Genomic DNA, 10,342 nt, shown 5'->3' with positions numbered 1-10,342 from the left:
GAATGAATCTATTTTAAGACAACAAACATGACGGATTAAACGATTAAAACAATATATTCCTTTAATACAACTAAATTCTTTAAACAAATAACAAGATCGACGAAGAAACAATTATGAACTTAAACTTGAACTTAACAATATTAACAATTTCTAACAATACATAAACACATGAAACAAATTGAAGAAATAGTTGATTAAATTTCAATTTGAATCTAACAAACATCAAACTAACAAATACTTACTTAAACAATAATACAAACATGAAATAAACATGAAAACAACTAATTAAACTTCTATTTTGAAATCTGAAAATTAATTTAACAAACAACATGAACACAATAGAAAATTATTTCAAAGATGAACAACGAACAAAACAAGGATTAAATCATTTAACGATTTTGGATCCGGAAAATATCAAACAAAATATGAACAAAAATAAAACTCAAAAACAACTAACCGGAGATGAATCAACGACGAACTTTGATTGTAAACAAATCTGTCCAAGCCTCGACCAAAGCTCGAACGAAGGACGACGAAGACGAAGAAGAAGTAGAAGCAGCGGCGGAGGAAGGAGGAGCAGCGGCAGCGTCGCGGACAGCCATGGCTGCTCGTCGCAGCTGGACACGGGCAGCAGCTGGTCGTCTACTGCTGCTGCGTTCAGCAGCTTATGGAGAAAATGGAGCAGCAGTTCGGGAAGCCATGGACGACGCAGAGGCAGCAAGAAAAAGCAACAAACATGGCGATGGGTTGACGACGAAGACGCAGCCATGGACGAGCCTTTTGAGCTTGACATGGAGAAGATGGGCTTCTTGGTGGTGTGTGCGCTTGTGTCGAAGGAGATTAAGCTGCTGGAGCTTAGCCATGGCAGCCATGGATGTGTGTTTTAGAGTTTGGAGAAGAAAGAAGAAAAGAAGAAGAAGAATGATAGGGGGGGCGGATGACTTAGGTCATTTTTAGGTTTTTTTTTTTTTTTTTTTTGTGTCTTTGAAATGCAAGATAGGGGTATTGGGTCTTTTGGGTTATGGACTGGGTCGACCCAGTTCGAAATGGACTGGGTCGTAGGGAAGATTGGGCCATTTTTTGGGCCTATGTCTTGAAATTGAAGAAGAGGCCTAATTCCGACTTTCTTTATATTTTCGCTCTCTTTTCTTCTTTTATTTTTTCTAAAACTAAATTATAAAAATACTTAAACTATTATTAAGAACTAAATTAAGTTATAAAAGCGCAAATTAACTCCCAATAACAATTAACGCACAATTAAGTATTAATTAAGCATAAAATTGTATATTTGGACATTAAATGCTAAAAATGCAAACGATGCCTATTTTTGTAATTTTTAATTTTTGTAAAACAATTTTAATTACTAACAATTGTAGAATTAAATACTACATGCAAAATGCGACATATTTTTGTATTTTTTATTAATTTAGCGAATAAACACGCACAGACAAATACAAATAATTCTTCAAAATATCACAAAATATCACAAAATTATACACCAAAGAAAAATCATTTTATTTTTGAATTTTTTGGGAGTAATTCTCATATAGGGCAAAAATCACGTGCTTACAGCTGCCCCTCTTTGCCCGAAGACACGAAGGGTTTTCGTGCAAAGATAAAGCGAGCGATTTTTTGCCCATTCGAGTACTCCGTTGAAGCATTTTTTGAAAAAGATTTGACCGAACCTTTGCTTCAAAGGTTTCCTACATATCCTGGGCTAAATAGGAATCAGGTCAATGTAGTTCGGAAAACTTTGGTAGCTGGGACTACCGTTGGACTGCACTGTTACTGTTGTTGCATGCTATTACTACTGCTTACCGATCTCCTTGTTACACCGTGCTTAAAAGAAAACAAGAAGCTAGGCTAGACTAAAATTTGTTCTTGTTGCCTTGCTTTCTTGTCGGCTTGTGTTTCCTCCGGTGCTTTTCTTCCGATGCTTTTCTTCCTTTTGACACATGGACTTGAGTTTATGCTGGGACCTCTTGTTGCAACCTTCTGCTTCCCGGTGCTGGGGATTTTATTGTTTACTGCTGGGGATTCCTGTTGTAACCTTCCGCCTTCCGGTGGGGTTACTGATTCCAAACTCTGTAATACAAGACTAAAAAGTTGCTTCAATGCAAAATTATGAAATGTATGCCCGCATTATACTGGTGGGCGACCTAGAGCTGAAAGTATTCCCGCATTTTACTGGTGGGCGACCTAGAACATGAATGTATTCCCGCATTTTACTGGTAGACGACCTAGAACTGAAATGTATTCCCACATTTTACTGGTGGGCGACCTAGAACTGAAATGTATTCCCGCATTTTACTGGTGGGCGACCTAGAACAGAAAGTATTCCCGCATTTTACTGGTGGGCGACCTAGAACTGAAATGTATTCCCGCATTATACTGGTGGGCGACCTAGAACTTAAAAGTATTCCCGCATTCTACTGGTGGGCGACCTAGAACTGAAATGTATTCCCGCATTTTACTAGTGGGCGACCTAGAACTGAAATGTATTCCCGCATTTTACTGGTGGGCGACCTAGAACAGAAAGTATTCCCGCATTTTACTGGTGGGCGACCTAGAACTGAAATGTATTCCCGCATTTTACTGGTGGGCGACCTAGAACAGAAAGTATTCCCGCATTATACTGGTGGGCAACCTAGAACTTAAAAGTATTCCCGCATTCTACTGGTGGGCGACCTAGAACTGAAATGTATTCCCGCATTTTACTGGTGGGCGACCTAGAACAGAAAGTATTCCCGCATTTTACTGGTGGGCGACCTAGAACTGAAATGTATTCCCGCATTTTACTGGTGGGCGACCTAGAACAGAAAGTATTCCCGCATTATACTGGTGGGCGACCTAGAACTTAAAAGTATTCCCGCATTCTACTGGTGGGCGACCTAGAACTGAAATGTATTCCCGCATTTTACTGGTGGGCGACCTAGAACTGAAATGTATTCCCGCATTTTACTGGTGGGCGACCTAGAACTGAAATGTATTCCCGCATTCTACTGGTGGGCGACCTAGAACAGAAAGTATTCCCGCATTATACTGGTGGGCGACCTAGAACTTAAAAGTATTCCCGCATTCTACTGGTGGGCGACCTAGAACTGAAATGTATTCCCGCATTTTACTGGTGGGCGACCTAGAACTGAAATGTATTCCCGCATTTTACTGGTGGGCGACCTAGAACTGAAATGTATTCCCGCATTCTACTGGTGGGCGACCTAGAACTGAAATGTATTCCCGCATTTTACTGGTGGGCGACCTAGAACTGAAATGTATTCCCGCATTTTACTGGTGGGCGACCTAGAACATAAATGTATTCCCGCATTTTACTGGTGGGTGACCTAGAACTGAAATGTATTCCCGCATTATACTGGTGGGCGACCTAGAACATAAAAGTATTCCCGCATTCTACTGGTGGGCGACCTAGAACTGAAATGTATTCCCGCATTTTACTGGTGGGCGACCTAGAACTGAAATGTATTCCCGCATTCTACTGGTGGGCGACCTAGAACTGAAATGTATTCCCGCATTTTACTGGTGGGCGACCTAGAACTGAAATGTATTCCCGCATTCTACTGGTGGGCGACCTAGAACTGAAATGTATTCCCGCATTTTACTGGTGGGCGACCTAGAACAGAAAGTATTCCCGCATTTTACTGGTGGGCGACCTAGAACTGAAATGTATTCCCGCATTTTACTGGTGGGCGACCTAGAACTGAAATGTATTCCCGCATTTTACTGGTGGGCGACCTAGAACAGAAAGTATTCCCGCATTTTACTGGTGGGCGACCTAGAACTGAAATGTATTCCCGCATTATACTGGTGGGCGACCTAGAACTTAAAAGTATTCCCGCATTCTACTGGTGGGCGACCTAGAACTGAAATGTATTCCCGCATTTTACTAGTGGGCGACCTAGAACTGAAATGTATTCCCGCATTTTACTGGTGGGCGACCTAGAACAGAAAGTATTCCCGCATTTTACTGGTGGGCGACCTAGAACTGAAATGTATTCCCGCATTTTACTGGTGGGCGACCTAGAACAGAAAGTATTCCCGCATTATACTGGTGGGCAACCTAGAACTTAAAAGTATTCCCGCATTCTACTGGTGGGCGACCTAGAACTGAAATGTATTCCCGCATTTTACTGGTGGGCGACCTAGAACAGAAAGTATTCCCGCATTTTACTGGTGGGCGACCTAGAACTGAAATGTATTCCCGCATTTTACTGGTGGGCGACCTAGAACAGAAAGTATTCCCGCATTCTACTGGTGGGCGACCTAGAACTGAAATGTATTCCCGCATTTTACTGGTGGGCGACCTAGAACTGAAATGTATTCCCGCATTCTACTGGTGGGCGACCTAGAACTGAAATGTATTCCCGCATTTTACTGGTGGGCGACCTAGAACTGAAATGTATTCCCGCATTCTACTGGTGGGCGACCTAGAACTGAAATGTATTCCCGCATTTTACTGGTGGGCGACCTAGAACAGAAAGTATTCCCGCATTTTACTGGTGGGCGACCTAGAACTGAAATGTATTCCCGCATTTTACTGGTGGGCGACCTAGAACTGAAATGTATTCCCGCATTTTACTGGTGGGCGACCTAGAACTGAAAGTAAAATGACAGAAATGTATGCCTCTATTATATGGGCGGGCTCCCAACTTCAATGCTAACTTAGGAGGAAATGCGTCTCCTATGGGTAAACTAAACTTAGGAGGAAATGCGTCTCCTATGGGTAAAAGTAAATTTAGGAGGAAATACGTCTCCTATGGGTAAACTAAACTTAGGAGGAAATGCGTCTCCTATGGGTAAACTAAATTTAGGAGGAAATGCGTCTCCTATGGGTAAAACTAAACTTAGGAGGAAATGCGTCTCCTGTGGGTAAAACTAAACTTAGGAGGAAATGCGTCTCCTATGGGTAAAACTAAACTTAGGAGGAAATGCGTCTCCTATGGGTGAAACTAACTTAGGAAGTGCGTCTCCTATTGGCAGAACTAGACTTAGGAAGTGCGTCTCCTATTGGCAAAGGTGTGGAATGTATTCCCTTGTTATACAGGTGGGCACCTAAAATATGCAATGGACAGACAAGAAAAGTATTCCTTTCGTTATTCAGGTGGGCGCCTGGCTTCAACAACAACTTTGAAAATAAAATCCTATTCGAGGGCGGATGAACCCAAAATATCCTATTCGAGGGCGGATGAACCCAAAATATCCTGTTCGAGGGCGGATGAACCCAAAATATCCTATTCGAGGGCGGATGAACCCAAAATATCCTATTCGAGGGCGGATGAACCCAAAATATCCTATTCGAGGGCGGATGAACCCAAAATATCCTATTCGAGGGCGGATGAACCCAAAATATCCTGTTCGAGGGCGGATGAACCCAAAATATCCTATTCGAGGGCGGATGAACCCAAAATATCCTATTCGAGGGCGGATGAACCCACAATATCCTATTCGAGGGCGGATGAACCCACAATATCCTATTCGAGGGCGGATGAACCCAAAATATCCTATTCGAGGGCGGATGAACCCAAAATATCCTATTCGAGGGCGGATGAACCCAAAATATCCTATTCGAGGGCGGATGAACCCAAAATATCCTATTCGAGGGCGGATGAACCCAAAATATCCTGTTCGAGGGCGGATGAACCCAAAATATCCTGTTCGAGGGCGGATGAACCCAAAATATCCTATTTGAGGGCGGATGAACCCAAAATATCCTTAAGACTTGAAAATGTCTTACCTCGAATACTTGCTGGGGATAACACTGTTGGGGAATTATTTACTTACCTGTTGGGGGGGGTAAAATGTTATCAGCTGGGGATAACGCTGTCGAGGATAACACTGTTGGGGGATTCTGATTCTTTCAGAACTAGTGCTTCACTGAGCTCAAGTTTCATCCCTTTGCTGGGGAACAACTTCCTCCATAGAACTTATTATGTTGGGGGCAACACTGGTTCTAAGACCACTTCCCTTGAGACTGGCGTTATCTTTATTCTTTCCCGCATGGGTACCTGACTTCCAGAAAATTTTCTAAGCGGAAGGAAAATTTTCTGCCCTAGTTTGATAATATCCCTTGCGGCATGCATTTCTGGCATCAATGCCATTTCCTTTACCTGTTTCAAATCAAACAAAATTTGTTAGTTTAAAACATGGTGGTTGGTTGTGATACCCCTACTGGGATGACTTTTCCCTTTCTCCTTCCTTGCTCTGCGTTCCACAGCTTGTTGGGGATGATATTATGTGCTGGGGATAATCTCTTCCTGTTGGGGATATCCGTCTTCTTTTGTGACATAACTCGGAAGCTGACATTTCCCCGACCTTTTAGTCCTAGTATGAATTTCCCAAATCATGCTCATTGCTCTCCTTGATTTGCCCACTGGCTTTGGCCTTGAGGTTTATAACTTTGGTTTTGGCAAGGATATCCCTTTTGACACTCGTCAATCCTTTTGTCAATTCCCTTTTGCTGGGGATATTTTCTTGACACTGGCCTCGCGTTTGTTCCTCCCTGACTACACCATTTGGATGCACTAGTCAGATCTCATTTTGTATAATTGGGAAGCTGATGACATATTTTGAAGTCAATTCACACTTGTTATGACCAGACAGACTCTATTGGGGAGTTTTTCTATGAAAGGAGAAAGATAAAAGAAACAAAATAAAAGACAAAGGAAATGATGACTCTTTTACAAAAGAAACTATAAATAAAAACCTATCAAACGCAGATACCGACTCTAATGGCCATGACATGCGTATGTGGCCTATCCTCTACCGTCAATCATTTTTCAAGATCTTCAATTGGCGATTCCCCATTGGATTCTTAATCTTATTCGACTTGTAGTGCCCAAAGGGTTTTCACTATCAAGTCTCTCTCATTTTTTGTTCTTCTCTCAGCTTTCATCGCCTTATGGTGCCTGTGAAGGTTTTCACCGATATGACTCTCTCATTTGTATCACTTTCCAGCTGGGGATTTGGAGTGTTGCCGGTATGACTCTCTCTGCTGGAGATTAGAGTCCTTTCTGCTGTGGAACAGAATGTTATGTTCGCCGGTAAGACTCTCATTTGTCTGACTTGGCATCTTTTGAAGACTGGTCAGAAGGTCTTTCTTTGGACCGTAATGTGGGTTTTGGATAGGGCTAGAAAAAAAAGGTATTAAAGGCTCAAAAAAGCATTAATTCTGGGTTATTAGTTACAACTTTCGGAACTAGATTTATTTACCACAAACGCAACTTTTGCCCCAGTTTCTTGCTTGGGGATATTTTACTTGATTGATTTATATATTTTCAAAACTATGACCGAGCCGTGAAGCGCCTACGTATCCTCTTTGAGGAATCAGGTCAAACGTAGTTCCCAATTCCTCTTTTTTCATTTGACTTTCTTTTTTTTTTTGGTTACCATTTTTCTTTTCTTTTCTTTTTCGTTTTTTTTTTCATGTTTTCATGCCATGCTCGCGTTTTCTAGTCGTTTTTACTGATTCCGAACGAGGGGTATGAAAGAAAAATAAGTAAGGCTCAAAAAGGGGTAACGAAGGATAAAGTGTTTAGGTAGCAGAACAAAATGCCTTCGTCATTCCAGTCTTCAAAACATGCCAAATGCAAACAATACAACAAACAATAGATTTATAGTCTCTTCCGACGGTGCTGGGCTTGACAATTATGTTAAACATATGTTTGTTCATTTGTCACTTCTAAAGCACCGTTGGGCGACACTCTCATTCTCTTTTATTATGAACGACCCTCATGCCAATTTAGGCGAATCTTTATTTAACGGTTTTCTTTGTGTTTGCCCCAGTTCCACATGACTCGGGCTCCAAATAATCTCAAACCGTTCTTATTTCCTTTAAATGCTTTGATCACCTTCTCAGGGTTTTATGATTAACTTTTAAGACTAGGCCCAAACTGGGTGCGCATGTCATGTCCCTAGAATCGGCATTGAACAAAAATGATAAAAGGACTAAACAAAAAGATGACTGGAAATAATAAAAGACCGGATTTTGTATTAGACTACCGATGAAATGGTTTAAATAACAAAATAAACAAAACAATTCAGAACAAAATCCTAAAACAAACTGGACAAGACAACATCCGACTTATAACCCTAATAATCCGAACAACAGAAATGACAACAAAATGAGCCTCCACAAGCTTCTCTCTTGCTGACCAAGGAACGAAACGTCCTCCCACTTTATCAAAATTGGCATTTTAGCCACTGAGCTTTGCATCAATACTGCCGAGACCATTACCAGCTTCAATCTCATCAACCTCCGTCGGCAAGTTCTCGAGGGGGTTCGAGTGCTCCATGTCACTGTTATTAATCACAACCCGCCCTTCTCGGATCATTTTCTCTACTTCCCTTCTCCAACTATGACAGCTCTCAATGTTGTGCCCTATGACATTGGAGTGGTAGGCGCATCGCGCTGCCGGATCAAAGCTCCTTGCAAGTGGATTTGGAGTACATGCGGGGAGTGGTTCAATCGAGCCAGCATGCCTTAGCCTTTCAAACAGACTGGCATAAGATACCCCGATAGGGGTGAGAGCCTTTTCTCGTTTCAGCAACCTCTTCATTCTTGCATGTTGACAGGGCCGGAAACCTGATCCAGATGGCTTTTGGTAGGCTTGTATGGGTGGGTAAGCATTTCGAGGAGTCGGGTACCTGGGAAGTGAGGTATGGCTTTTGAGGTCACGGGGAAAGAAGTGGTGTTGGGGAGCGGAGAAACATTGAAGAGTGATGGAGCTACTCGGATAGCTGGGAAAGCTGCCATAAATGGGTTGGGATGGAGAGTATGGAGAATCTTCCATTATGGTGTTGGGTGCTTGGGAAATGACCGAGTTCAAGAGGCTTGGAGGTGGAGGGGGTGGTGCTTTTCCCGTTATCCATGCCTGATACATGTCTGCCACATGTTGTCTCAGCATTTTCACTTCTTCTACCAACCTGTTGTTCTGTTCGACCAATTGTTGTCGGTCATCAGTACCGATCCACTCGGTTCTGCGGTTCTGAGCCATTGTCCTTTGATTTTGCTTTGCAGGGAGGAGTTACCACAACCAACCACTTTCTATATATGGACACATCAAAGGGAAGCCATCACGTTAGTGTTAGGGCATTGGACAGACAATCATGTATCAGAGATACAATGTACCTAAGCAGTTAGACAATTGTGCCCCCTGAAAATCTTCCACACTCTCTTTTATTTATTTATTATTATATTTTTTTTATATTTTTTTTATTTTGGTGGTGGTCGAATCTTATGGAGATTGCCTACGTATCATGACCCCGCATGAATCAGACCGAGCGTAGTTCGGACCCAATAAAAGATAAACAATGCTAAACATTTTTTTTCAATTTTCATGTTAAAACAAACTGAGTTTCAAAGGTTTGAAGATGACCTACAAGTGGAAAATCAAACAACCCACATATTCTAATTAAAAGATTTACAAATGGCCAATTTCTTTCCCCGTTTGACAAATGCAACCAAACGGTTATTTTTGCAAATGTGGCCCCTTCCAACTTTCACATGAATTTGAGGCCGGGGAGGATTATTTTATGACACTTTACACACTTGTCCATTCTTTTACGAAAATAACCTTTCGACAACTGACAGATACTCTAAGGTTATTTCGGCAAGAACGGTTCAAGACGCGGCCGAAGTTGGCTCGGGTTATTTTGACTAAAAAAAAATCCAAACGGTATTCACCTGACCGCTGACTCTTTTTTTTTCTTTTCAAATTATACTAAAAACCTGATGTTGCAAACACGGCCCTTCAGCGCCTCGGGGACGAAGATTTATAGGGCTGTGTGGGTCAACTTAGACCAAAATCCTAAACAGGACCCAAAAAAAGTGGCTGTTTATGCAAAGTCAGCCTTCCGGCGTCCCTCTCGGGAACATTCGGCTATTTTTGACAAAACAGCATCACCCGACTTATTTATGACTCTTTTTATCATTTTTCGAATTAGAAAAGTCAATATTGCAAACACGGCCTTTCAACGCCTCGGGGACGAAGATTTTTAAGGCTGTGTGGGTCAACTGGTCAAAATCTTAAAAATGACCCAAAGGTGGTTGTTTATGCAAAGTCAGCCTCCCGGCGTCCCTTTCGGGAACATTCGGCTATGTCTTCATAAAACAGCGTCACCCGACTTCTCTATGACAAAATTAAAATTTTGACATGTTTTTTTTTTTTTGGCTATTTTAGCAAAAGGGAAGGTTGGACACCACTAGACTTATTTATGACAAAATAAAAAATTTTGACACGTTTTTTATTTATTTTTTTGGTTTTTGACTATTTTAGCAAAAAAGGGGGTTGGACCCGATGAGGGTTGCCTACGTATCTCACATCCGGTG

The sequence above is a fragment of the Nicotiana tabacum genome, chromosome 20, assembly GCF_000715075.1.
Source record: "Nicotiana tabacum cultivar K326 chromosome 20, ASM71507v2, whole genome shotgun sequence".
Lineage (NCBI taxonomy): Eukaryota > Viridiplantae > Streptophyta > Magnoliopsida > Solanales > Solanaceae > Nicotiana > Nicotiana tabacum.
The sequence above is the reverse complement of the archived record's forward strand: the minus strand, read 5'-3'. Positions refer to the sequence as shown.